Genomic DNA, 27067 nt, shown 5'->3' with positions numbered 1-27067 from the left:
CCTAATACTCCCACCAGTGGATTTGAGAAGGGCCCTATGACCATCTTTTACATGGTAACTCTAAAACTCCAAAAACCTTCTAGAACATTCTATTCAGAGCAACTTAAATTTGTATTCCTGGACCATGGTCTCTCACATTCAGCTCAAAAATAAACTTTTATTCCCTTTGAGGTGGGATTATTTTTTTTTTTTTTGCAGCGTCTACTTTGAGAAGTGGCTGGGGCTTGCCCCTGGGCCCTAATGGAATCTGGACATTTGACCACGATCCTCAGGTTACTATGAAAAAATAAGTGGTGTACTAGGGATCTCAAACCACAAAGCTAAGCACATATGCCTCACCCCACTTCAAGTTGAAGTGATACACATGCAGTTGTGTTCCAGAAATTTCTAAGGCACAAGTGAATACCATACCTCTACCATCACCAAGGCTAGCATCATGGGTGCGTGGCATGGGCGGTCTCACATGCCTGTGTTCCAAAGACCTTGCATTTTATTTAGAGCTTGCTTTTGCTGGAAGAAAATTCCTAGTAACAGTTTTAACAAGACATTCTTCCTGTTCATTTTGCTCTGTATGTGTCTGTGAGGATGTTTCTGGAAGACATTATCATTTGGGTCAAGAGATTGAGTAAAGTGGATCCGCCCTCATCAGTGTAGTCAGAACATCACTCAACTCACTTAGGACAGGAATAGAATTTTAAAGAGTAGAAAGAAGACTCTTTACTCCCTTGAACCGGGACACCCATTTTATCCCTCCCTTCTGCACTGACTCTGAAGAGCCTGATTCCTGCATCTTCAGACTCTTAACACTCATTGCTGCTGCCCTCTGGCTGGCCATCCATTAGCCTCAGATTGAGTCTGAGCACCCACTTGCCCGGAGTTCCAAGTTGCAGAAAGCAGACTGGGGACTTCTCGTCTTTCCCAAGTGTGGGGGCCAAATCCCATTGCCAATCTCTTCCATGTCTGTATTTTTCCGGGATCTCTCTTTCTCTGGAGACCCCCCTCCCTCCGTTAACATGTGTGCTCTCTGTCTTTCCCAGTCGGGATTCAAGGATCATAACTTCTCTCAATGTTGTGAGAAAATACTTGAAAATCAACTCAGGGGTTTGATTCTAGTTGATCGTTTGAGTGTGTGGTCTTTCTTGGTGGAATAAGAGCCTGGAGCAGCTGGTCACGTGACTCCCCCAGATGGGAAGCAAAGGGAGATGAATGCTGGTACCCAGCTCACTTTCTCTTTGTACTTAGTCTAGAGCTCTGCAGTATGGGGTGGTGTTGCCTACACTGAGAACAAGTATTTCCACATCAGTGAACCCAATTTAGAAACCTACACAAAGACAGTCCCAGCTCTTCTCATCGATTTTAGACCCAATTAAAATAATTTAATCATAACAGCATCTACCACCCTGCTGATCCTGTTGAAGTCAAACTGCAGTGACTCTGTGATTTTCATGTTCGTAATCTCAAGAACCAATAGGCAAAGAAGGATCATGTCACTCTGCTAGCCAAGGTGATTGATGGTGTTGTGGAAAGTCATTTTCTACTTCCTGTTCAATGAGTTGGGGAGGAATGTACTAGAATATCTGGGACACAGGGAGTTCTTTGAGGTGCTTTTTGTTACTGCAATACCCTGTGAGAAAACTCAGTAGGAAAGACGAGCCTGGTGGTATGGATTCGTCTTTCCAGCTACTTGAGAGACTGAGGTAGAATGCTTGCAAGTTTGAGGCTTGCTTGGATGATAAGCACGCATGCGCGCGCGCGCGCACACACACACACACACACACACACACACACACACACACACACACAATGAGAAGACAGCTGGTAAGGACATTCAAGTCTTCTGTATCCTTGATGCTTTACTATCTAGTAATTTGATTAATTATTGAGAATGGGACACTGGAATCTCAATGTTGAATTTTTAATCTCCCTTCTATCGGTCATGTTTTACTTTATAAGTTTGGGGTTCTATTATTGTTATAGTTTCCTGATGAATTGATCAATTTGTCTTTATAGAGTATACTAGCTTCTCATACTATTTCTAGTTCTAACGTCTACTTTGCTGCATACAAATGTAGCCACCAAGTTCCTTTGTGAATATAGACTGTCTAGTGAATCTTTCTCCATCCTTCGGTTCTCAGCTCACTCAATGAATCTAGGAAGTGTTTCTTGGACATGCATTATATAATTCATTCTTGTTCTTTTTTTTAGGCCTGATAATCTCTGTCTTTTTGTTCTGTTTCTTAGACCATTTACATATAATACACTATTTGTTTCCCTGTGTTTGTGATTACCATTTTGCTGTTTTTTGTTTTTGTTTTTTCTTTTTGTTTCTCATTAGATGTTTTCTTTGTGGTTAAAGAAGTTTTATGGGAACCAGCTTGTATTTTTTTTTAATTCTTTTGTGATCTATGCTTAGTAGCTTTTGCCTACATACTTGAAGAGTGTTCGGTTGAACTTGAATTACTAGTGCACTATTGGGTTTTGAGCTCATTGATCCCATTATTTCGCTGTACCTTGTTCACCATTATCTTGGGCAAGTGGTTGACTGCTAATTTAATTGAAGCTTTTTCTTTGGGATGAGTTATTTTTTCTTTCCTTTTATTTGGGTTTGAATTTTTTTCCTCTTCTTCTTCTTCCTCTCTGACACAAGGTCTCACTGTAGCTCTAGCTCCTGGAACTCACACTGTAGACCACCTCTGCCTCAAACCCACAGTGATCTACCTGTCTCTGCTTCTGCAGTGCTGGGATTAAAGGTGAGTACCACTCTGGCCAGCCTTAAGTCAAATTTCTTTATGTTTATCCCACTTATAGCCTACTAAGCTTTTTGGATCAGTGGATTAGATTGGGTTATTATAAATTTTCAGTCTGGGAAATTTTATACTAATACATCTTCGGATTCTTTTTCTGTCTCCTCTTTCTACCTGGTCTCTCTGGGATTCCTACAAAATGAATGTTTATTTAGTTTTTGCTATGGTGTAACTATCTGAGGGTTCATCTTTCTCTCTGCTCCTTGTATTGGCAATTCTTATTGACCCATACTTAACTCTTATTTCAATTCTTCTGCCATCTTGATGGTTCTGATGAGCCTCTTAAATTATTTTTCCTTTTAGTTTTCCTTTTGAACTAGAGAGGTTTCACGTGGGTGTATTTCTTATAACTTTTGCATCTTTATAGACAATTCCCATCCATTGAGTCATTGTTGCCATCTCTTCCTTTATTTCTTTGAACACAATTTTCTTTTGATTTTTAAACCTTTTAGAATAACTAATTTTAATGTAGTCTGCTAAATTCAGCATTTGAGAAATCTCAAAATAATTTCTATTAGTTGCATTTTTTCCCTCATGTGTGGGAAACAGTCTACCATTTATGTATCTCGTGTGTGTGTGTGTGTGTGTGTGTGTGTGTGTGTGTGTGCAGGTAAGCATGGCCATGTTCCCATGTAAAGGCCACAGGTCAATGCTAGATGTTTCTCAGTTATTCTTCACCTCATTTTTCTGAGTCAGTGTCTCTCTGAACCTGGAGTTCACAGGTATGCTAGCTAGGCTGGCAGCCAGCAAGCCCCAGAGATCCTCCTGCCTCCTCATTTTCAGTATCCCAGCTAGCACCAGCACACCCAGAATCATTGTGTGCTTGATGGAGACTAAACTTGAGTCCTCACTTCACTGGCTGAGCCATCTCTCCAGCACCTTTGATCTTCATTCAAGACTTCTCTTGCTTTCACTTGTTCTCCACTCAGTTTGTACTTCCAATGGTCCAAAGCCCAACCTCTCTTGATATAGTAGCCAAATAATTCTTCCACAAAGTCCTCTGGGATAAGATCTGAAATGGTGCCTATTTTTCTTCCCGGTGAGGCACTATGTAGATGATCTTCAGGGAAAGTGTGGATCCTTGTCCTAGCAAGTTCATAGACAAGCAACTGCCCTCCTTTAACCCACTAAAACCCAACTCATATCTGTACCTCTTGGCTTCTAGGATTCAACGCGGAGCAGACCTTCTAGCTTTAGAATCACTGAGTGAGGGAATGTGTCACCTGCTGCTCTCTTTCCTATTGGGGTGGGGGTAAGTTTGGTCTCTCATTCTTTCTCCACATTTTAAAGGCTTCCCCACACTTTCCATAAGACAGGACTTTACAGGGCATGACACAGGCTGCTGGCTAGGCTCTTGTGAGAATCCCTTTCTCACTCTGCATTGTTAACTCTGGAACTTCTTATCTGGTGGATCTGCTGCTACATTAGAGATTCCAGTTGCATATCCTGTTACATGTGTGTTTATCTTTGGAGACTTTTTCTGGTTCCCCATTAGACTAAACAGTGTTTTGAAACGTTATGGTTGTTGGTGAATGTTATGTGGAAGCTGGGTGTCGTGAGAGAGTGACCTGGGGAGATACTGTGCTAAGCACAGCCAGCCAGATCCCTCTGTAGTATTAAATACTGGAACCTTCCAAGTATTAATATGCACTGTGAGATTCAGTGGCAGAGTGGGGATGTTTGAAGGTTTATTCAACTTATTTGGACATGATGTACCTCTCCCCATCCCTTTCAGTAAACCATATTAATGGATTTACATTCTATAGTGATGTTTTAGATATATTGGCCCTATTGGTACCAGAAGAATGGGAAAGTATCATCATCATCATTATCATCATCATCATCATCATCATCATCATCATCATTGTTCGTGTTTCAATTGCTGTAAAGAGACACAATGACTAAGGCAACTCTTATAAAGGACAACCCTTAGTTGGGGCTGACTTACAGTTTCAGAGGTTCATTCCATTATCATCAAGGTGGGAGCATGGCAGCATCCACGTCGACATGGGGCTAGAAGAGCTGATAGTTCTACATCTTGATCCAAAGGCAAACATGAGAAGACAGGCTCCCACATGGCTAGGAGGAAGGTCTCAAAGCCCCACCCACAATAGCTCACTTCCTCCAACAAGGCCATACTTCATAATAGTGCCGTTTCACCGGTCAAGCAGCTATAAACCACCAAATTCCACTTCCTGGCCCCTATAGGCTTGTTCAAACATAGAAGTCTATGAGGGCTTATCTAAACACAGAATAATGCAAAATACATTTACTCCACCTTCAAAAGTCCCCATAGTCTATCACAGTCTCAACTATGTTAAAAGTCTAAAGTTCAAAGTCTTTTTGGAGATTCACTCAAAATCAAAAAGCATCACAGGATATACAGTACCATTCCAAAAACATTGTAGTAAGGAAATATTGTCTTGCCAAAGCAAGACAGAAAACCAACTGGGAAAAACCAACCTTTGCACCTCCATGTCTGAGGTTTAAGCACTCTTCAGATCTCCAGATTCTTTCAGGTTTGTTGACTGCAACAAACTTCTTTCTCCTGGGCTGGTTCCTTTCCCTGTTAGCAGCTTTCTTTGGCAGGTATCCTGCAGCTCAGGCATCAGGAACATCTTGGGGTCTCCAAAGCAACTTCATCTTTACAGCTTCTTGTTCCAGTGTCTGGGATCTATACTTGATCTTCTGGGCTTCTCAAAGGGGCTTGGGTCACTTCTCCAGCTCTGCCTTCTGTAGCACTCTAGGCTCTGGTTGACTCCACTCAACTACTACTGTTCTTGGTGCTCATTCCATGGCACTGACATCTCTAACACAATGGGTTTCTCACTGCAACTAGGCTTCACCTCTCATAAGTTCCTTTCATGGTGCCAAATTTCAACTTCTTTGCGTGATCCCTTCAGTACTGGGCTGTCAACTGCAACTGAGGCTACACTTCCAACAATGGCCTTCCCTGGCCTCTCACAGTGCCAAGCCTCAGCTGTTCTCCATGAATCATCCATACCTTCAAAACCAGTGCCACCTGGATGATTCTTACCAAGTCCAGCTGAAGTATGGGGTACAACCTTGGCTGTCTCTGAAGCACAGCTTTTTTGTGCTCTCAGAAAACACTTCCCAGAAGATTTCACCTCAATGATGCTGGTGTCTTCAATGAGTAAGAAGTGGTGATTACACTAATTTCTTACCTCCCGCTAACCAGAATCAATTCTCGCAGTAGTCCATTCTTTTCTTGACTCTAAAGCCAGAACCACATAGCAGAAGCTGCTGAGTTCTGCTGCTTCTTGGAGCTGGAACAATGCCCCCTTGCTCTATTATATTATCACCAGTTTTCTGTTTTCCAACTTCAAACCCTACATTTTGTGTTTTTCCTTTCTATGTTTGCTAAGCTTTATCAAAACGTTCGTCATGACAATAAAACATAGGACAAAGTCTATACTGTGCTTTTCTGAGATTTCCTTTGTCGATACAATTAATTGAAATCTCTTTACCTTGGCTTCAGGTAGACTCTTCATACAAGGACAAAAGGCAGTCACATTCTTCACCAAAATATCACATAAACAGTCTCTAGTTCACATACTAAAGTTCTTTGCAACTGAAAACTCTTGGGCCATTAGTCCCACAACAGTTCAAACCACCCTCAGCTGCAATGTCTTCCTTATTCCTGCCAGGATGGTCCATCAGGTACCACTTTAAGCATCCCACTATTTCCCAAATCCAAAGTCCTAAAATCCACATTCCTTCAAACAAAAACATGGTCAAGTGTACTACACCAATACCCCAGTCCATGCTACCAACTTCTATCTTGGGGTTTTCAGTGCTGTGAAGAGACACAATAACCAAGGCAAGTCTTATAAGGACAACATTTAACTGGGACTGGTTTACAGGTTCAGAAGTTCAGTCCATTATCAGGGGCATGGCAGCATCCTGGCAGATATGTGGCTGGAGGAGCTGAGAGTTCTGAATCTTGGTCCAAAAGCAGCCAGAAGAAGACTGGCTCCTGTGTGGCTAGGGGGAGGGTTTCAAACCCCACCCCAACAATGACACATTTCCTCCAACAAGGCCATACCTACTCCAACAAGGTCACACTTCCTACTAGTGCCACTCACTGGGCCAAGTGTATACAAACCACCACAATCACCATTGTGGCAATGCATTCCCCTTTACTTCCCAAGCACAGTAAGTAATTCTGAAAGTTTCATTTGTGTTTTCTTTTATTTTATATGTATGGGTGTTTTGCCTGTGCTAACACCTGTGCTTATACATGTGCAATGTGTGAATGTAGTGTCCACAGAGGCCAGAAAAAGGATATCAGATACCTCTGGAACTGGAGTTAGAGATGGTTGTGTATTGCCTTGTAGGTGCTGGAAATTGAACCAGGGTCTACTGGTAGAGTTTAGCTCAACCATTTCTCCAGTTGCTCTGTGTGTGAGTGTGTGTGTGTGTGTGTGTGTGTGTGTGTGTGTGTTTCTGAGATATGTATCCCAAGCAGGCTTGGAATTTGGTATGTACTGGCCTTGAACTCCTGATTCTCCTGCTTCTACCTCCTTAGTGTTGCAATGCAGGAGTATGCCACCACGTATAATTATTGGTACCTTTTTTTTTTTTTTTGCCTGAACATGGTAGAGCATGGTTGCATGGTCCATGAATCTGTGCATTCCTTAAGAACAGGGATCCCATCTCATTCACATTCATCTCCAGGATTTACTCCCGTGGCTGACCCTGTCTGTCCAAACTGGATAAACCAAAGAAAGCATCAGAGAAGAGACAGCTTCTTCGATCTTCTCTTGCTTTCCTTCAATATGTCAGTGAAATGAACTCATTTGGATGCTTGTGAATCTCACCCCCTCACCGTCCAAAACAAAGTCTGCCTTTATGGATAATTTACACAGAGAAGGATGAGGTAGACAGATGTCTCTACCTTGCACTCTTTCCGAGGGCTGCCAGGGAATACTTTCTCTTCCTCTGTATCTGTGGGACTGAGTAAACCCAGCCAGAGAGACAGGTTGCGAGAGAGAACCTCCCAAAGAAAACAATCAGGAGGAACCTGTGGCTACCTTCTTGGGGTGACAGAGAATAGGATCTTAGCATGGTAATGTCATCCTTTGAACATGTGTCCTCTGCAAAAGCAACACATGCCTTTAACCATAGAGCCTCCTCTCCAGATACAGCCAAGGAAAGATGACGTATGTCACACATCTCCTGAAGTCCCTTAGTTATTATCCAGAAATCTCAGCTCAGTCATACACACAGTACTTGAACATTGTCATCACCTCAAGTGATTTTTCAATGAAAAAAAGTGTGTGTGTGTGTGTGTGTGTGTGTGTGTGTGTGTGCATGAACGCACGCACATTCATGCGCATTCATATGTACATGTGCACTATTATCTATTTTCTCTTCCAATGTAGGCCAGCCAAGAATGATTATTTCTTGTGTGTATGTTTGTGTATGTGCCTGTGTCCATGTGTGTGTGTGCTTGAATGTGTATGCAAGCATGTGCAAGCCAGAGCCAACTTGTCTGTGATTCCTCAGTCCCCTCTCCACTTTGTGTTTTGAGACAGGGTGTCTCAATGAACCCAAAACTTACCAGCTCACTTTTCTAGCCTAGCTGGCTAGTGAGACCCAGGAATGCTCTGGGATGCACTCTCCAGTGATGGGATTGCAAGCACATGCCTGACTTTTTAAAAAAATATATGAGATCTAAGGCTCAAACTCAGGTTTTCAAACTTGATGGGCAAACACTTTACCCACTGAGCCACCTTCCCAGCTCTTTCTTTTAAATAGTATAGGGATCCAGTTTCACCCTGAGACAGACTGAACTTATTTTTCAAAAGGTTTTGGGCTACTGAAAATGGGGATCGCTTGAAAATTTGCACATGATCATGTGTGTGGAGACTCCTGTTCCAGGAATAACATAGACACCTCCAGCTACAAGTGGGTTTGGCCCTCCCCAGCCTGGAGACCTTGGATTCTGCTCATGGACTTTCTAGGGGATGTCAAGAACGAATTCCAGCACATTCTTGCCTATTCCTGTGTTCTGTTGACTGTGTCGGATTCGATCCTACATCTGGCCAGGTGTGATGTGCTGGGCCAGAGTTTGTCTTGCTGGCATTAGAGGGAGAATACATACCAGATTCGACACGCAAGTGGCCTGCCTGGATGTGGGGGAGGAGATGGAGGACTGCCGCCACAATGTCCCAGGATTGTGTGTCTTGTGGTTAAACACTTAGGGCTTTGACGTAGGCAAGGCAGTAGAGCTGACCCTCCAAGCTGCTGCAAACAACCTGAGAAGGAGCCTCAGAAATTCAGTTCTTTGCTCGGAGGGAGCCTGCCTTTCTTGGAGCAATTTTCTAATCTCTGCCTATTTTGTGTGGTCATGTCTGACCAGGGGAGATTTCTTAACCCTGGGCAAAGAGGCTTGCAAAGAATAGAAGGTTGGAATCTTTGAGAATTAAGCATTGGTATTGAGTGCATTCTCTTTGCACTGAGTAACCAACAGATGAAGTTGCTTGGGCTGAGAGGAAGATGAGGAAGAAGGCAAAGAGAGAAAAAGGCACAAAAGAATCGTGGCCATCTGTAATGTGTACATATTTTGCAATCTAGTCCCCTCTTAGCACCAGGAGACCTGACCCCCAGTAGTCTATATTATGGCTAGGGGTTCAATGAATATTCTTAGCTGCAGCAACTAGGGATAGGGACTGGTGAGATTGCTTAGCAGGTAAAGACATTTGCAGCCCAGCCTGACCCTCTGAGTTCAATCCCCAGGTCCCACTTGGTGTGGGGAATGGAACTAACACATTGTCCTTGATCTCTATGGGTGTGTCGTGGCACATATTTGCTATACACAGAGATAAAAAAAAATGTCGTCATTTTTTTAAAGGAAAAGAACCAGAGATGAAGTTAAAACCTAGGTTATTCTAATGCTAAATTCTAAGACCTTCTTGCTATACAACCAGCCAGTGAAGGACTAATGTATTTTTAAGATGTTGTGACATCTCTCCTGTTTATCTCTCACTGAAAAGTGTTTAACAGGGAGAAACTGGGCAAGCTGTGGGATTTTTCTATTTGTATCATTGAAAGTGAAGAGGATCCAATTAATGGGGGTGTGGTTATGCCCAGTCCAACGGAGATTAGAGTCCTGAGTGTCGCTTAGAGAAAGGTGGGCTCAGAATCAATGCACCTGGAGACTGCTGGGTACTTGCTAAACTGGGCCAGTTCAAAACCGCCGCTGCTGCCCCTGGAGATTAAAATGTTCTTTACACAGATGTTTCTTACCTTTGATTACTAAATTAGATGTGCAAGTGTGTGTGTGTGTGTGTGTGTGTGTGTGTGTGTGTGTGTGTGCAAGTCAGAAGACAACTTGCAGAAGTGGATTCTTTCTCTCCACCATGTGGGTTGTGTGGGTTGGTCAGGTCATCAGGCTTGGTGACAAGTGCCTTTGCGTACTGTGTCCCCCTCACCTTTCCCTTTAAGAGTCTCATGCATCCCAGGCTGCCTTCAGACTCACTGTGTAGCTATGGCCAATGGTGGACTTGGTCTGCTGGTGCTCCTGACTGCACCTCCACAGCATTGGTATTACACGCATGTGCCACTGTGTCGAGTTTCTTATAGGTATTGGGGACTGAGCCCATGGCTCTATATATGCCAATAAGCACTCTACAGACTCAGCTAAACCTTCTGGTCATTAGAATCATTATTTATATCAGAGTTCGAAACATTACTGCTATCAGAGTTCCCTGCCTCCTCCAGAAGAGAATGTGGGCCAGCAGACGTGTTCTGTCTGCAGTAACCAGGATCTGAAGTCTGTGGTTCACCACCTCAGTCTCAGAAGAACTTTGTGAGGTAAAAGACTCCTTCCCCTCCCTCCCTTCCTTTTTCCCTCCCCATTCTCTCTTACCTCTCCCTGTTATTCTCTTTGCTTCCCCACCATGGATAGAAAGTCACTAGCCCAGGCTAGAGCCATAATCCTCCTGCCTGAGCCTCTAGAGGAGTTGGAATCACAGGTGTGTGTTTTCAAACTCAGCTGAGGTGGAGATTTTCTATCAGTTCTGAATGGTTTGACCTTCATAGCAAGGCTTTGAAATGGACGCAGGAACGGGCTTTACCTTGGGTGAGGAACACTCTTCTCATGGCTCCCCTTACCACCAGTTGCATTACTTCCACTGAAACAGACTGGATCAGAGGGTGAGGAGAGACAAGGGGGGAAAGAGAAGGGAAGGTAGGAAAGAGGGGCAGGAGAGAGAGATAGGAGGACAGGGTAGGGAGAGCAGGGAGAAGAGAGAGGTATGGGGGGGGAAAGAAACTCAGAGAGGTGGAGAAAGGAGGAGAGGAGGGGGAGGGAGCATGACCGAGGTAGGGACAGGGAGAGATTGATTCACACAACTATGTGTGGAGATTTGGGGAGTAACCCGTCTGCTGGGTTAGCTAGCAAGCTGAACTGGTGGTAAGTCGCTGAACTGGTTGGAAGTCAAGGTTCAAGTCTGTCTGGCAGGAGGATTCTCACAGCCTCTGCAGGGCTGTGGAAGGAGGAGAGCTCCCTCAGCTTTTTCTTGGGGTCTTCACAGCCTTCATCAATTAGATGAGGAGGTCTCGTCCGAATTCCTCAGAATCTACCCATTTAAATATTAATCTCATCCCAAACCATTTCCCTGGAAAGATCCAGAATAATACTTGAGCAGATAGCTGAGTGCTGCAGTCCGGCTATTTGGCAGGTGACATTGATCTTCAGGAACATGGCCTGAGATCATCCCTTGCCACAGTTAACTGAAGCAGTGAGAAGTGGGCTGGGCCCTCCAGCGTGGCCTCCACAGTCTGAGTTCTCTCCATCATCGTCTTCCACACTTATATCACATGTTCTTCTCCCGAGTGCTGCTGGGAAGTCTGCCCGGCCCCTTGAGGGAGTGAGGAGAAGGGTTTGAGAAGCCTGTTCCCCACCCTGATCCACGCTCTTTGGAAGTTTGTGGTGCTCTGAGCTGCCTGCTCTGGGAAGAGAAAGCCTCCCAGTGAGTGCACTTTAGAGGCTCAGTGACTCAGTGATGCTCAGGAGACAGTCCTAGGAGATGGGAGCTCTTCAAGATGGCGGACTCCTATTGGGACTTGGTGCGCTAGGATTGGTATGGGGTGCCATCCCATTTCACAAAACCCTTTGGGACTCACTGGCCTAAAAAAAAAAAAAAAAAAAAAAAACAAAAATCTCAGCACCAATTTCTTCTGATTTGAGCTTTTCTTATTTTTTTTCCCATCCCAGCTCTGCCTCACCTCTTCTTTCCCTTTTGATTTTTTTAAAAGTTTTCAAAAATTGTCTTTAAATTTTATTTAAATAAGTTTAAGGGTTTTTTTTTATTTTGTCTGTTTATTTTTTGTGTGTGAGAAATTTATTTTTTTTCCTATATGCTAGATTGGTTGTTTGGTTGTGTGTGTGTGTATGTGTGTGTGTGTGTGTTTATGAACTTGTAGAATGTGCCACCACATGCCTGTGGAGGTCAGAAGACATCGAGCAGCAGTTATGTCTCTCTCTTTCCACCATGTAGGCAGGCTCTGGGAATCAGCTGAGGTCTTCAGGCTTGTCCACCAGTACCTTGACCAGTTGAAGAACCTTGCCAGTCAGCTCTCAGATCTGCCCATCTTTCAATGTATCCCGCTCCTCATTTTGTCTGGAGAGATGTCTCTCAGTGGTTTGTGTCTTGCAGACACACACTCCCAACTGCTTCAGGGGGCCGGTGCTAATGAGACCATTCCCTTTCCTTCGGTTTCCTTTCCTGTTTTGCTCAACCCATCCCATGTTTCTTTATGATGGCACAATAAAGTTTGCTTGTGGGATAATTCAGAAAGGAGATGGTTCACTGCAGATGGTCAGTAAATAAGTCAACCATATGTCTCCTACACCTAAATAATTTTCCACTCCCCCTCTCTTAACAATAATAACAATAATAGATTGCTTTTATGTAGGACTTGCTACGTGGCTGCCAATATTGACAATAAATAGTTGGAAAGGGGGACATCTGGGTGTGGGCAGGGTACACAATAAATAGGCATGCAAGGTACTGTGGGTTATAGAGACAGCTGCTCTTAACTGACACCATTTCCGGTTTGGCCAACGAGACCCACAACCCCACATTTTAAAACACTAAATGCAAGCTTTTGGAGGATGAATAAGCTATTGTATATGGCGTGAACTACGTGTATAAGCAATAGGGTCGGATGAACTGGCCAGCTCTGAGTTGGAAAAAGCATACAAAGAGGCAAGGAGTGTGGAACATAATTTAATAAAAATAAATTTTATAAAAAACCCTATGAATTCCCAAAGAAGAAGTGGAAAAGTTGTTAGGGTGTGGTGCAAGCCTTCTAATTAGTGGTTGCTCTGTGCTGCTGGCTTATCTCTCTTGCCAACACCTTCCAGGCATACACTGACCAGCGAAGGCACCCTGCTTTCCAGCCTGATAGTTGGCTCCCCACATGGTCCTCTGCTAGTTGGCCAGAGGAGGGGAGGCTTCTGCTTAGATGGCCACTTTTAGCCTCTTTGACCCTGATATGCTTCCAAAAAGAGGCAGCCCCCAAGAAGGGCTGGATGCCAAAGTGAGAAAGAGCGGGCCCCAGTCCTGCTGGTCCTGCTGTGTACCGGTGGCTGTCTCTGTCCCAGTCAGTTCCCAGCGTGAAAACTGCAAATCAACTCCCAAGTTGCTGCCATCGGATCAGCACCTAGGGGAAAAAGCCAGAGTCTCTCCTAGCCATAAATATCCCTAGCTCCAAGACGCCTGACGTCAGAGCGGGGCGGGCGGCGGCGCGAGGCCGGCCGGGAGGGAACAGCCTGCTTTCTCCGGAGTCCTGAGCAGCCAAGGACTGAGCTGAGCAAGCGGAGCGCGGTGCCTGCGGGAAGCCGGGACAGCAGCAGCCTCACCGTGCCATGCGGGCCTCAGGGTAGGTGCAGCACTGGAGACTTAGGCGCGGGGAGACATCAGGACACTTTTCTGCCGCTTTACTTTTCCCTGTTGCGTTGGCGTCGGAAAGGCAGCCCCTCCAGCAGCTGCCTGTTTTGTTCTGGAAAATGTTTGCAGAGACTCCGATCCTGGAGTGGGCTGTGTGTGCGTGCAGAGGGGGTGGAGTGAGGAGTGTGTGCATCGGGCCACTCACTGTACACGGCTTCGGAAAACTTTGGAAAACTTTTTAGCGGCTTTGCAATTAGACTCCTGATGGCTTGAGCGAAACGACATAGATAGCACCCCGCTCCCAGATGCTGACAACTTCTTCGGTGGCTACTTTGCCCATTTCGGTGTGTGCGTTCTGTTAGGTGGACTGAAGTCTTTCCAAGCCGACAGCTCCCACTTGTAGGCAGGGCCTTAACAAGGAGGATGGGCAGCCTAGTGGAGTGGCTCTTGTTCTTCAGATAGCGGGACCTTGGGCATGCCGAGAAGCATCAGGGAGATCAGGGAGAGAGAATCCCCAGGCTGTGGCCCTTGGCACCTGTGGGACAGTCCAAACTCTTGCTATGTTGGGGTCTAACCTTCGATGCACTGGGATTCTAACAACGCAGAAAGGATTTAGTGTGGCCACAGGTAACAGGGTGGGAGAGAAGGAGGAGGAGGAGAAGGGAGGGCAGGAGGAATATGATGGAGGAGAAGGGAGGAGAGGAGGAGGAGATGATAGTGCTGCTGGCTGCTATAGTCCTGTGTCCAGCTCTGTGTCAGGAGCAGGGTTGGATGTTTCTGCCCCATGTGCCCATAGTGGGCTAACTTCAGGTTCTCTGGGAGGGACACGGGCTGCAACACCCAAAACAAAATGTATACTGGTAACATAAAGAGACTTGTTTGAGCTGTGGGCAGAGGGAGGGGGCGGTAGGGGAGAGCAAGAGAGATTTTTATCAAAATTGAACACAGATTGCTGGAGTCTGGGCTTGGTTTAACCCTTCTCTCTCTCTGCCTTGGCTGCTTCTCTGCAGCCCTGGGGAGTGTGTGGCCAGTTCCTGGGATGGGGGGAGGGCAGCGTCCTCCCCCCACCCCAGGGGGGTTGTCTGGAAGTCCCCAGGGGCACGGAAGTCACTTTTCTGACTCTCAAGAGCTTTTCCAGTTTTGTGTTGTCCTTCTCTGTGTGGCATCTGTTTCTCAGGAGAGAATGAAGTTGTGCAGGGTTGTTTTGGGGGGGTGGCCACAGGGGTCCACCAACCAGAGAATACACAGTGTACAGTCCTGTGCATGTGTCTGTAGCAGGGATGACAAACAAGTGACGGAGAGAGAGCCTGGATTGGCAGCCATGCTGTCTCTGAAGTCTCTGGTTTTACATCTTGCAGTAGAGCCAACTAACAGTGTTTAGATGGGAGGGAGGAAGCCTGGACTCACCCTATGGTGGGGGGTGTGGGGAGAGAGAGAGAGAGAGAGAGAGAGAGAGAGAGAGAGAGAGAGAGAGAGAGAGAGAGAATGAACAGACCACGGGAAGGAAGGAAATCTGGAAATAAAAACAGAACCACAGGAAGTTGAGATTTGGGGAGGATTTTAAAAATTATACAAATTGACCCCCTGGGAAGTACCGGAAACGACTGAGCAGGCAGCCATGCCATGAAGTGTGTGCGTGGTGGTGATGTGAGACAGGGAAGAAGAGTGTGTCAGTGGTGGCTGGGTCTCTGTGGATGCGCACGGGGCTCGTGCTTACGCAGACATGACTGTGGTGTCAATTCTTGCCTTGGGCATGGAAGCATTTCTCCGATTTCTCCATCCACATTGTGAACTTCATCCTACCTCCTTCTTTTTTTTTTTTCTTTTAAAGCAACAACAACAAAACAACACAAAAACCCACACAAGGGCGCTATTATTGTCTCAGTCTCCTCTGAGGAGTTGTGCCCGCTCTAACCTGACTTAGTCCGGTTTTCAAAACTTCTCCAGATGCTGAAAGACTCAGGGAATACTTGTGCCCCCATCAGGACAGAAGAAGAAGAGACAACCCTCTGGCTTAAGCTGGGGAAGGTGGAGGCTGGGAGAGCAGGGCTCACAGCACAGCAAGCAGAGTCAGGGTGCTTTGTGTCTGGAGAGCTGTGGGAGGCAGAGGGCTTCACTGGGGACTCACTTTCTCTCCATGGTCCTGTTTCCCATACCCTGACCTCCAGGTTCTTTTGATTCAGTACAGGGAACGGTCCCCATCATTGGTCAGTCTTGGATTCAGAGAAATCTGATTATTAAGTAGGAGGGAACAGAAAGGAGCAAAGTTGGGGGGTCTTCGCTTTTGATCTTCCTGTGGCCAAGAGAAGTATTGAGCTCCTTCAACCCAAACACTTAAAGTAAAAGGTAATATTAATGTGCTATTAATATTCAAGAGCAGAGGGAATCCACAAGAGAATTCTCATCCCAATGTGTGTGATGCCCCAGTGTGTGACTCCTCAGAGAGCTCACAGTAAGGGGGAGCTCTTAGCGTTCTTCAGTCCCTAAGGTTTTTCCAGACCCATTTGTGGAATCTCCATCTTGCCCTCTAGATGACAGACACTTCACCGACCTCAGACTGGAGATGAATTTCCATACGAGATGAATTTCCATACCACCGACACTAGGCTGCCATCTCTGGCTTCTGCCCTCTCTGCAATCCACTCCATTCATTGCTTAGCAGAGACACATCTGAGGCATCCCTGAAGACCTCCAGGGGCAAACACACCTGGCAGAAAGAACATGGGGTGCCATTGGTTTGGTATCCATGACTATTTAGATGGAGACAGCCAGGGAGTGTTGAGGGTTCCAGCACTCAGCTATTGGTCCCAGAGGCAGCCTTCACAGTGGAAAGAGTGCTAATTCTCAAGCAGCCTGCTTTCAGCATGGACAGAGACTTGTGTGCGAATGAGTATCCTGGGGCATCCAGTCTTCCAGACTTTCACTTCCTCATCTGGAGAACAGATATAGGTACCATGATTAGGACAGAATTAGCATTTATGATACAAGACTAAGAACTGAACCAGGGATACTGTGGGCTCTTAATAAAGGGGATATTGTATTTTTTCAATATTCAGTGTTTCACTCTTCAGGAGCTTGAATTATTTGGGAAGAGGCATCTCACTGGAAGGTGATCTTATATTTCCCATGGTGTCAGACCAAAGGCTGGAGAGCCTGGTCCTCAGGTTATTTCTGCTTCCTGTAGGAAAGCTAGCTAGGGAGAGTGGCCCATGAGTGTGCCCAAGACTGATATCCCGATGGCGGAGGCAATGTGGAGATCTCTCTTTGAGTGAGCTGTTTAGAGAGGAAGAAATGAGATGGGTGGGCTGTGTATGTGGTATGTGTGGTTTGTGTGTGTGTATATGGTGTGTATGTGTGGGGGATGGTTCGTGGTTTGTGTGTGTATATGTGATGAGGTGCATGTGTATGTATCTGTGGTATGTGTGTATGTGTGTGTGGTTTGTGTGTGTATGATGTGTGTGTGGTCTGGTTTATGGTGTGTGTGTGTGTGTGTGTGGTGTGGTTTTGTATGTGGTTTTGTGTATATGGTGTCCATGTATGTATGTGTGTGCTGCATTGTGCTGCATGTACTGTGCTCTGTGTGTGTGTGTATGTGTGTGTATGTATGTATATGTAGTATGAGGTATATACGTGCATGCTTCTGTGTTTGTGGTGTTCTTGTGTGTGTGTGTTGTGGTTTATATGTATGTGTGTGTGTGGTGTGTACTGTGTTGGGGTCTTCTGAGTGCTGTGTATGCATCTTTGTGTGTGTATACTGTGTTGGGGTCTTCTGAGTGCTGTGTATGCATCTTTGTGTGTGTGTACTGTGTTGGGGTCTTCTGAGTGCTGTGTATGCATCTTTGTGTGTGTGTGTGTACTCTGTTGGGGTCTTCTGGGTGCTGTGTATGCATCTCTCTGTGTGTGTGTGTGTGTGTGTGTGTGTGTGTGTGTGTGTGTGTGTGTGTGAAAGGAAGGGGAGGATAACAAGGTAGAGCAGGTCAGCCAATCTTGTTTGACAAACTTTGGGGCCAAGGTTAGTTAGGCAGCCCCCACCCCCTCCGTGTGCAGAGCTACAGGATGGGAGCTTAAGCTCTAGAGGGTACGGGAGGGGGTGCCACATCATCCATGGGGTGACAACTCTGAAGGCTGAAGGGGCAGCTGCAGGGCCTCTTGGTTCATCCCAGAGCTTCTAAGTCATCCTTCAAGTTGACATTTAAGGCTTTGAAGATCACATTTGTTTTTGTTTTGCTGGAGCTTTCTCTTTAACCATGGCCTGGGATGATCTTTAAGCTTTTTAAGAGGCTCAGTCAGTGGCCAACTTCTCTTGAGATGGGCCAGATTGGGGGGTCAGTGAATTCCTTCGTTTTGGCTGCGTCGGTTGCTTCCAAAGCTCTCCTCACATTTTTTGGGTTTGTTTGTTTTCATTTCTTGATGAGGCCCTCAGACTGCACAGCTGAGATGCCACAGAGGGAGGAGGCACCTTGCTTTGAACGTGGGTATCATTTTGCTCACGCTTCCCCAGGCTTCTTAGACACTGGTCACTTAGAAGTGTTGTGAGTTACTCCCTAGGTTTTCTGAAAAGACAGTAAACACTGGCCAAATGGATGAATGAGCGAATGAATGAGCGAGTGAAACAGGCAACTGAAACAGCTAGATCCTACTTCTGCACCCTATTTTACAAGCAACGTTCTATTAGAGCACCCCTATGCCCATCTGCTTATGATTCTTCCCATCACATCTTCTGTTCTGTCTGATGATATTGGATGGATATTTTGAAGTGAATTGTCTTAGTAGTGTCTTTGCCATCATAGTCATAGCTTTGGACCAGAGGTTGTTCTGTCAGGGGAGGGGTAGTTTTCACCATCATGCCCATTGTTGAGACAGGAAGACTGAGTATGGAAGACAAGAAATAATTTGCAGCATTAAGAAACCAAACACACACAAAAACAAAACCTGAGACATGGTGCAGGTTTTGCAAACTATGCAAACTATCTTTGTTGTAGTTCGATAACTTGGGAGGTGGAGACAGGTGGATCCCTGAAACTTGCTGTCCAGCAAGCCCTGCAGTGTTAGTGATCTCCAGGTCAATGAGAGACTCTGTCTCAAAAACATAAATTAAAAAAAAAGCACATAGCTACAACAAGGTAGGCAAGCACCTGAGGCAGGATGCAAGAACTTGACCTCTGGCTTCCACATGAATATATATAGGCATGAGCACATGAAAACACACACACACACATACACTTACACATTTGTTCACATACACACACAAATCAGGTAGTTATAAATTTTTTTAGCCTCATACAGCATAAAGATACCTATAGGTAATCATAAGAAAGAAAGAAAGAAAGAAAGAAAGAAAGAGAGAGAGAGAGAGAGAGAGAGAGAGAGAGAGAGAGAGAAAGAAAGAAAGAAAGAAAGAAAGAAAGAAAGAAAGAAAGAAAGAAAGAAAGAAAGAAAGAAAGAGGGGGAAAGGAAGGAAGGAAGGAAGAAAGAAAGAAGGAAGAGAGGAAGGAAGGGAGGGAGGGAGGTGAGTGGGGTCTGGTGCATCTGAATACTATTTAGGATCTGTGGAGTAAGCTTTGAAATCAAGTGTTTTGAAATTTGAGTTCTGTCACCACCAGACCTCAAGCTGTTCAGCCTTTCGTCATCTTCTTACACTGTTAATGAGAAAAATAAACATGCTTGCATCTCAGGGTTTTGCTGGAGACGAAGGGAAAGCTCCACAGGCTCTTGAAAAGCATTTGGTGCCCAACAAAATGCTCTGTCTCTCTTGTCTCCAGTTGTAATTTCCGAAAGTCCTTGTGTTGGTCATTGGTCCATGAATCAAAGTGAATAAACCATTTATTCAAAGCTTATCAACAATCCTCGAAGGCGAGGAATTGCGTCACAGATCTATGCTGCCCACAACAGCTAGAAGGTGATCCCTTCTATGTAACTCTGTACTGGAATAAATACAAGGTTGGCAGCTACCTCACCCACAAACCTGGGCTGGGAACTAGCTTGCCATGCACTCTAGCCTAAGCCATGTGTACTAGGCCAACGAGAGACCCTGTCTCAAAAACAAGGTGGACAGTCCCTGAGGAATGGTACCCCAGGTTGATAGCTAGCTTCCACCTGCAAACACATGTGCTTGCATACCTATATACACATGCATATACACATGCATGCATGAAAACACACACAAATGCATGTGTATAACACACCAAGAAGAGAAAAGGGATAGGGGTTTTAAGAGTCTATAAAACTCAGGCATAATTTCCAACTCCCCCACTTGCATCTTGTAAGATTACCTTGCCTGCCTATTGGATTGTTTGTCTCCCATAAGAGAAATGGATGTTTGTGTACATCAGTACCTCCCTCGAAGGTTAATAAATGTTGTCAGCACTTAGCTTGGAGCTTTGATTGCTGTCGTCACTAGCAATCAGCCAAGTAGAGAGAATGTTAAGGAGGTTAGAGTCAAAGTCTGATGCCATCTTCATCAGATAGAACAAAGGAGGTGCCAGAAAAGAAGTCCCAGGAAGCTGTCTGGCACAGTGGAGGCTGCCCGAGGTTCCCGAGATATGGGTAGCCTGGCAAGAGAGCAGATGGAGGTCAGGCCTAGATGGTGTAAGTACGGCAGGTCTATAAGACCAATAGGCATGTCCAGTCGGAAAGCCTATCAGTCCTTAAGTGTCAATGTAGGTTTTATAGCCCTGAATGTAGGCAGAGGCTTTCTCTGCCTCTATGCCCTTGTTTGCAGTTCTGCGTACCCGAGAACCCAAGAGACCTTTTCCAACTTTTGTCTTCCTGACCTGCTCATCCTGGAAAGATTTTTTCCAACATCATGCTGTCTCTTAAAATTCCTGTGAAAGGCTCCAGATGACTAGCCTGTGTCCCTCCCTTGAGTTCAGTACACTACTCAGTAATAGCATTTAATATCTCACTTCAGTCACCTTCAGACCCTCTATAAATTCAGGGCTCTTAAGAGCCAAGATGCATTGCAGAATTCACCCCTCTTACCCCAACAGGGCAGTCATAGCTGAGTTAATAACCCTTGGACAATGACTGAGCCTCATCTGTGTGCTGATGCAAGTGGCAGAGCGAGCAGCCTCCACCATATGGGACAACTACCCAGCATGTGGGTAGCAACTACCCAGTATGTGGACAGTAACTACCCAGCACACTGGCAACATGTACCCAGAATGTCTGAAATGAAGATACTTGCACCCATTAGTGGTCCCTACCATCTGAAATGCTTCTCTTAGTGGGCAGCTAGGGAGATTGAATGATGGATAAATGGAAGAGCAACTCTTGAAGTGGTCATCAGAAGATGTAAAAAGAAGGATTTTGGCTTATTTGGCTTCTTATGGCTGTGTGCCAAGACCACTGACCATTGGTTTGGCATGGTCGGCTTCAAGTAGTGTTGACTGATGTAGCAACAGAGGGGATCAAACAACAGAGGTGCTCCCCCAACCCCTACAGAAGGGGGAACACTGCTGTGTAAATTTTCTTTTAATTTTTAAAAGTTTTGACAAAATTTTATTTTTTAATTTATGTGGATGGGTGCTTGGTGAGTCTGCGAGTATGTGCACCATGTGTGTGCCTGGTGCCCATAAAGGCCAGAAGAACATGTGGGATCCCTTGGACCTAGTGTCACAGAGGATTGTGAGCTACCAACTAGTGCTGGGAATCAAACCAGGGTTCTTTACAGGAGCAGCCAGTGCTCTTAACTTCTGAGCCATCTCGCCAGCCCTGCTTTATAGAGCTCAGTAGCAGATCTATTTGGTGGCAGGTAAGACTGTATACTAATGTTCAAATGAAGTTCCTTTGGAATGCCTGTAGAAACATTCCTCTATTAAGTACTTCTTTTTGATAACCCCAGAGTGGATCTTGTGGAACCACCTTTTAAAAGGCCAGGAACAGCAATGCTGTTCATGCTGGCCCAGCTGTACACATGCTGTTATGTGAGGAACTGAAAAATCAGTGGAACAGGGGAGATGGCTCAGTCGGTAAAGTGCTCGCTGTGCAAACATGGGGACCCAAGTTCACCCCCCTTAACACTCACATAAAAATCTAGGTGCAGAGGCAGGAAGCAGGAAGCCAGCATTGGGGATGCAGAGACAGGCAGCCCCTGACGCTGGCTGGCCGATCAGTCTATCTGAAATGGTGAACTACAGATTCAGGGGGTGTGGAGTGGAAGTGATTTAGGACACCCAACATCAACCTCTGGTTTCAACACACACACACACACACACACACACACACACACACACACACACACACACACACACATTCGCTAAATAATAATTCTCACCTGGTGATGTCTGTGGTCCAGCTACAGACGTCATCTGTGAGTTGGCGATAGCAGCATCTTCTCACAGGGTTGTCAGGATAGTTGATGAGGAGGTGATGTATGCCATGACTTAGCACAGAGCCTAGAAAGCTCCACAAACTTTAACAACAGATAGGAACTTGTCTTGAAAGGACTTGTGTTTCCCTCAATCCCACTGGTGGCTAGACACTATGAAAAAAAAAGTATGTTTTCTGTTCTGAGCTCCTTCTTGGTGACAGCCAGCTGATGTTTCTCTGCAGGGTTGTGTAATAAAAAGGCAGGCTGAGCTAAGGCTTTGACAGGTAATGCCAAATTTCTTTACCTCTCACCTCCAAGCTCATCTGAGGGGAATGGGTCTATGTAGTTAGGACCATGACCAGATAGATGGCTGGGTTACTGTCCTGCCTGCATATGGGATGGGGCTAGATCAATCGGCCTTTGGGAACCTGTCTCTACCTTTTTAGGGCTTTTGCAAGAGGAAGAGGTGATTTGGGGATGGGGTTGTACAAACTCCCCCCTGGCTGTGTAAATTTTCATGTCACACCTGTGCGGATCTCTGTGCCAGACTCAACTCCTTGTGGGTGCTTATTTTCTTGCCTTTTCTGTGCCCAGTATCCAGGCTGCTGGTCTGCACTTTGAGCATTCCACCCGCCGGGTTATGTACACTACTCCTCCAGCCTGTGTGCCAAAGCAAAGCTTATTTGAGGGAAGTAAGCTTGATGTGCCAAGCTCAGGGATGTGGACGTGGACTCACCGCCCACCCTCAGACTACTTTCCCCAGGGGACACTCCCTTGTTTCCACTGAGGTACCACAGCCCCCAGCTTGATGTCCCCTCTTGACCAGGAAGGATGAGAAGAGAGTGCCACCAGGTGAGGGGGGATCTGAGGGGAGGTATGTCAATACTCCCCCAGCCAGAAATAGCTTCCAAGTTAATTGGAAATTAATTCAGTTTCCGTGGGCTTTGGCAGTAGACGAACTAACCTTTTTAGCTCTCATTTTTTTTTAAATTTTTTATTTTTCATTTTGAGACAGAGTCTCTTGTATCTCAGGCTGGCCTTTGAATTCTTGGTCCTCTTGACTCTCCCTCCCAAGTGCTGGGATTACAGGTGTGCATCACGAAACTGGCTTTCACCAGTGCTGGGGATTGAACCCTGGACTTCCTGGATGCTCGGCAAGTGCTCTACTAACTGAGCCACACATCCCTGGCATCTGTAGCTCCCCTTTCCAGGATATTTATCAACCTCTGTGAGACATTGCGACTGGATAGGGATAGAACTGGGAATTGCTCTGCCATTCGGAGACAAAACTGATGCTTCTACATTGCTTACTGGATGAAGGTAAAGATGCTGGCTTCCATAGCCACTCACTGGCAGCAGGGGCTGGTGGAGCTGACAAGACTCCTTCACTATGAGAAAGGACGCAAGGCTGGTTTTCAGAGCATAAAACAGTAATGCTCACTTGATGAGTTGTGTGGCCGTGCACAAGTTACTTCAGCTCGGTCTCCAGCTCCTCCCCTGTGAAGTGGAGTCCTATGTAAATAAAGCCTATGCATTTTTGCCCTTAAAAAAAAAAGAAAGAAAAACCACACCTTGTATGTAGTGAGGAGCAGTAGGAAGCCTTGGTATTGGTGCTGATGTAGGTCATGATGAAGAAGATGGTGGTGAAGGTAAAGACGATGAACGAGACCAGTCTCATTAGCTGTGTGCTCAGCAGTCTATATTGTTGTCTAGCACAGAGAACAGCAAATATTTATTAAATAAAGTATCCCATTAACTTTTACTAAGCGTCTCCTTCCTACTTAGTCAGCCCAACTCTCAGAGTTTGGGCTAGGGAGATGGCTCAGTGAGAAACTGTGGGGACCTGAGTTTGGATCCCCAGCACCCGCCTAAAAGCTGGGTGTGGTGGTAAACACGTATAACTCTAAGCACTGGTGTGGTGTAGTCAGAGTCCAGGGGAATCCCAGGGACTTGCTGACTAGATAGCCGAGAGGAATAGGGGAGCTCCAGATTCAGGGAGACACGGAATCAAAATTTAGGGTGGAGAACAATAAACAAAGACTCCTGGTGGTGCCCTATGACCTCTATATGAGCAGGTATGGGTGAACACACTACTGGCATCTGGAATCACTGTACAAACCACTCAGACACAGAGCTCAGTCAAATAGAGATGGTCTACCAAACACCACACCCCAAGACTGATTAATCAAGGACACAATTTGGGCTTTTTAAGCCTAACATCTACAAACATCTGTGCCAAGTTATTCTACCAATCAGGATTTAGGGATAGGGGATCCAACTGGGGTATCCAACTGTAGCAGGAAACTTGCCTTATCTAATATTCATGTTCCAACCTGTCTCCCAGGGTGGGACTTGCCTAACATTAATGTCTTAACTTGCCAATCAGGTGTCTCTTTCTGTCAAGTAGGATGTCAGTTCCCAGGGAGGGTTTAGGAACTTAAACTTTACTCAACTACTACTTAAAGTGAAAGTCTTATTCCAAATAGTTTCTGATATTGGTGCAGGTGTCTCTCTTGTTATGGGGTTCACCCCAGGGGCAGCTTCTACCATACAAGCCCATATACAGGTGCAGGAAGTGCTGCTGGGTGGGTGGTTTGGGTTCAAACTTATTGTGGGTAGCTATACTATGCAGTTCTATTGACTTCTGTCATGATTGGTTTTCAAGGGCACAGAACATAACAGAATATATAATCAATTAGGCCATGAGAAAGTTTCTTAGTAACAGCAGAAAGAGTATGAGAAAGTTTCTTATAGTAGCTGGCTAGCCAGGTAACAGCTACCTAGGCCTTAACATTCCATCTAGGCCTTAATGTTTTGCCGAGACACACCAGCACACACACACACACACACACACACACACACACACACACACACACACCAATAAAACGTTACATTGACTCATTACCAAAGTTTTGTGTGATTTAGAAAATAGAGTCTACAAGTGTAGAGTTGAGTAGAATTTCAGGAGTTTGACAACCTGTGTAGTCAGTGCTCAGACCGAGCAGCAAGACGTTCTGGAGTGCCCTTCCCAAGAAGACATTGAGTATGTCATTTCTGGGCGCTGTCCCTTCTACCATTCTGACTTCTTGCACTGTGAAATAGTGTTTCTTGGTCACAAGCTTCTTAGAAACAGACACACATGGCAGGTACTCACAACTCTGGCTTCTTCTGCTTGCCAAAGCGTAGATGGTGTGTTCTCAGTGGTGTGGGGTATCTCACTCAGGGTGGAGAAATCCCTCAGTTTATTCACTTTTCTCTTGTCGGGCACGTGCATGGCTTCCAAGTTTGAGGTTGCCGTGACTCGCTTTGCTGAATGTTCACACTGCTGTCCTGTGAACATGCAGAAGCAATTTTGTTGGTGTGTCCCTGGGAGTGGACTTGGCTGGCTCATTGGGACTGAGTAGTCTGCACTGGGAGATAGGGACTTGTTCTGCATTTTCCATATTTTACTCTTTTATTTAATTAGTATATTTGTCTATGGGTACAAATCCGTGAACACAGGTGCTTACAGCATCCAGAAGAGGGTGTCAGATCCTCTCCAGCTGGGTTTGCAGTCAGTTGTAAGCTGCCAGTGTGACTTCTGGGTACTGAACCTGGTCCTCTGCCAGAGTAGCAAGTGCTCCTAGCCTCTGAACCATCCCTCGAGTCCCTCCATTGCCTTCAAGACTAAGAAACAGGCACAAGCTGGCAGTGCGGGTACTTGACACTCCTCCTGGATGAGAGCCTTCATGTTCCGAGAAGCCTGCACGAGGCGGCCCTCTCCAGCAGGCGTGGTGCTTGGTGTTCATTTCTCTACTTAACTAGATCCTTGCAGCAAACGTATGAGATGAATATACTCATACTGTCTTATGGATGAGGGGCCTGAAGCTGAGATGAGGAGACTTGAGTATTCCCCCACCTCCCCCATCTCCTCTCCTTTCCTCTCCTTTCCTTTCCTCTCCTCTCCTCTCCTCTCCTCTCTCTCTCTCTCTCTCTCTCTCTCTCTCTCTCTCTCTCTCTCTCTCTCTCTTTCTCTCTCTCTCCCCCTTCTTGTCTCTGTCTTCCACCCCACTCTCTCTCCCATTCTCTCTCCCTATATTTGTGTGTGTGTGTGTGTGTGTGTGTGTATGCATATGTGTGTGTTTGTGTATGCCACAATACACATGTGGATGTCAGAGAACAACATTTAGGAGTCAGTTCCCTCCTCCCACTGTGTGCGTCAGGGACTCACACTCCAGTTGCCAGGCTTAAGTGGCACTTACGTTGACCTCCTGAATGATTTTGCCAGGCCCTTCACTGGCTTTGCCTAAATCATATAGGCAGTCAGGGTAGGAATCTGAAACCATGGAGACTTTAAGAGCCCTGGGGGGGGGGGGGCTTCTTTTATCTTAGGAGCTCCATGAGGTTTGTCTCCTTGGGATCTGTGTAGACTGTAAGAGGAGATAGTGTGGAAAGAGGAGCCAAAATAAGGCAAGTCCATGGCCTTGGGAAGCTAAATTGCTGTTGGAGAAAGTCATGAATTTCCTGGAAGGCAAAGGCAAGCATGTAATTTGCTGCCTACACTGGAACTCTTAAGAGTAGAAGGGGTGCTAGCTAGACAGGACAGTGGGCAAACAGACAGAAACAGAGATAGTCCTCAGTGCATTGGAATGCATGTTCATGCCCTGGCAGTATGGAGGGCATCCCTGTTTACACAGTGATCTTGGTCCTCGTGATCCTCCTGTCTCCTCCCACGAGTTGGGGTTACATATGTGGAGCACCATGCCGAGTTTCTGAAGGGCCAGGGATAGAACCCAGGGCTTCATACATGCTAAACAAGCACTCAAGCAACTGAGCCACATCCCTTGTCCTCTATAGCTTAATTTTAACCCCTATCATCGGTCTGGGGTGATGGCAATGCTTTCTGTTCCTATTCAGACTGAGTCTGGCTTTCTTCCTCTTTTCATACCTTTTCCTGCCAGATGAAACTGTGACGAGCTGTTCTCCCTGTCAGAGGCCCCTGTGCTGGTGGTCCATCTTCCAATGAAGAATCTGGAAGGTTAGGATTGGTG

At 45.8% G+C, this 27067-nt stretch overlaps 1 protein-coding gene and 1 long non-coding RNA gene across 10 annotated transcripts in view; one reads left to right on the top strand and one right to left on the bottom strand.

Annotated features, from left to right (window-relative positions):
* Positions 1 to 13461: 13461 nt before the first annotated feature.
* Positions 13462 to 27067, top strand: part of Daam2 (dishevelled associated activator of morphogenesis 2) — a 108438-nt gene continuing 94832 nt past the window's right edge. For 2 of the 9 annotated variants that reach the window (XM_006525090.4, XM_006525083.4), the window contains exon 1: positions 13488 to 13718. The gene's annotated coding sequence lies outside the window, so the exon portion shown is untranslated. Of the gene's footprint in view, positions 13719 to 13748; positions 14354 to 26977; positions 27055 to 27067 lie in introns of those variants that run through there. The other 7 variants (NM_001379372.1, NM_001379371.1, XM_011246706.3 and 4 more) reach the window with 6 other exon arrangements.
* On the bottom strand, positions 23449 to 25210 carry Gm52301. The gene is made up of 3 exons (XR_003952348.1): positions 25192 to 25210; positions 23609 to 23746; positions 23449 to 23534 (listed from the first exon to the last, which is right to left on the bottom strand). It is a non-coding gene; the product is annotated as a predicted gene, 52301 (long non-coding RNA).

This window comes from Mus musculus, chromosome 17, assembly GCF_000001635.26.
Source record: "Mus musculus strain C57BL/6J chromosome 17, GRCm38.p6 C57BL/6J".
Classification (NCBI taxonomy): domain Eukaryota; kingdom Metazoa; phylum Chordata; class Mammalia; order Rodentia; family Muridae; genus Mus; species Mus musculus.
Note: the sequence above shows the minus strand (reverse complement) of the source record. Positions and strands in the feature narration are given on the sequence as shown.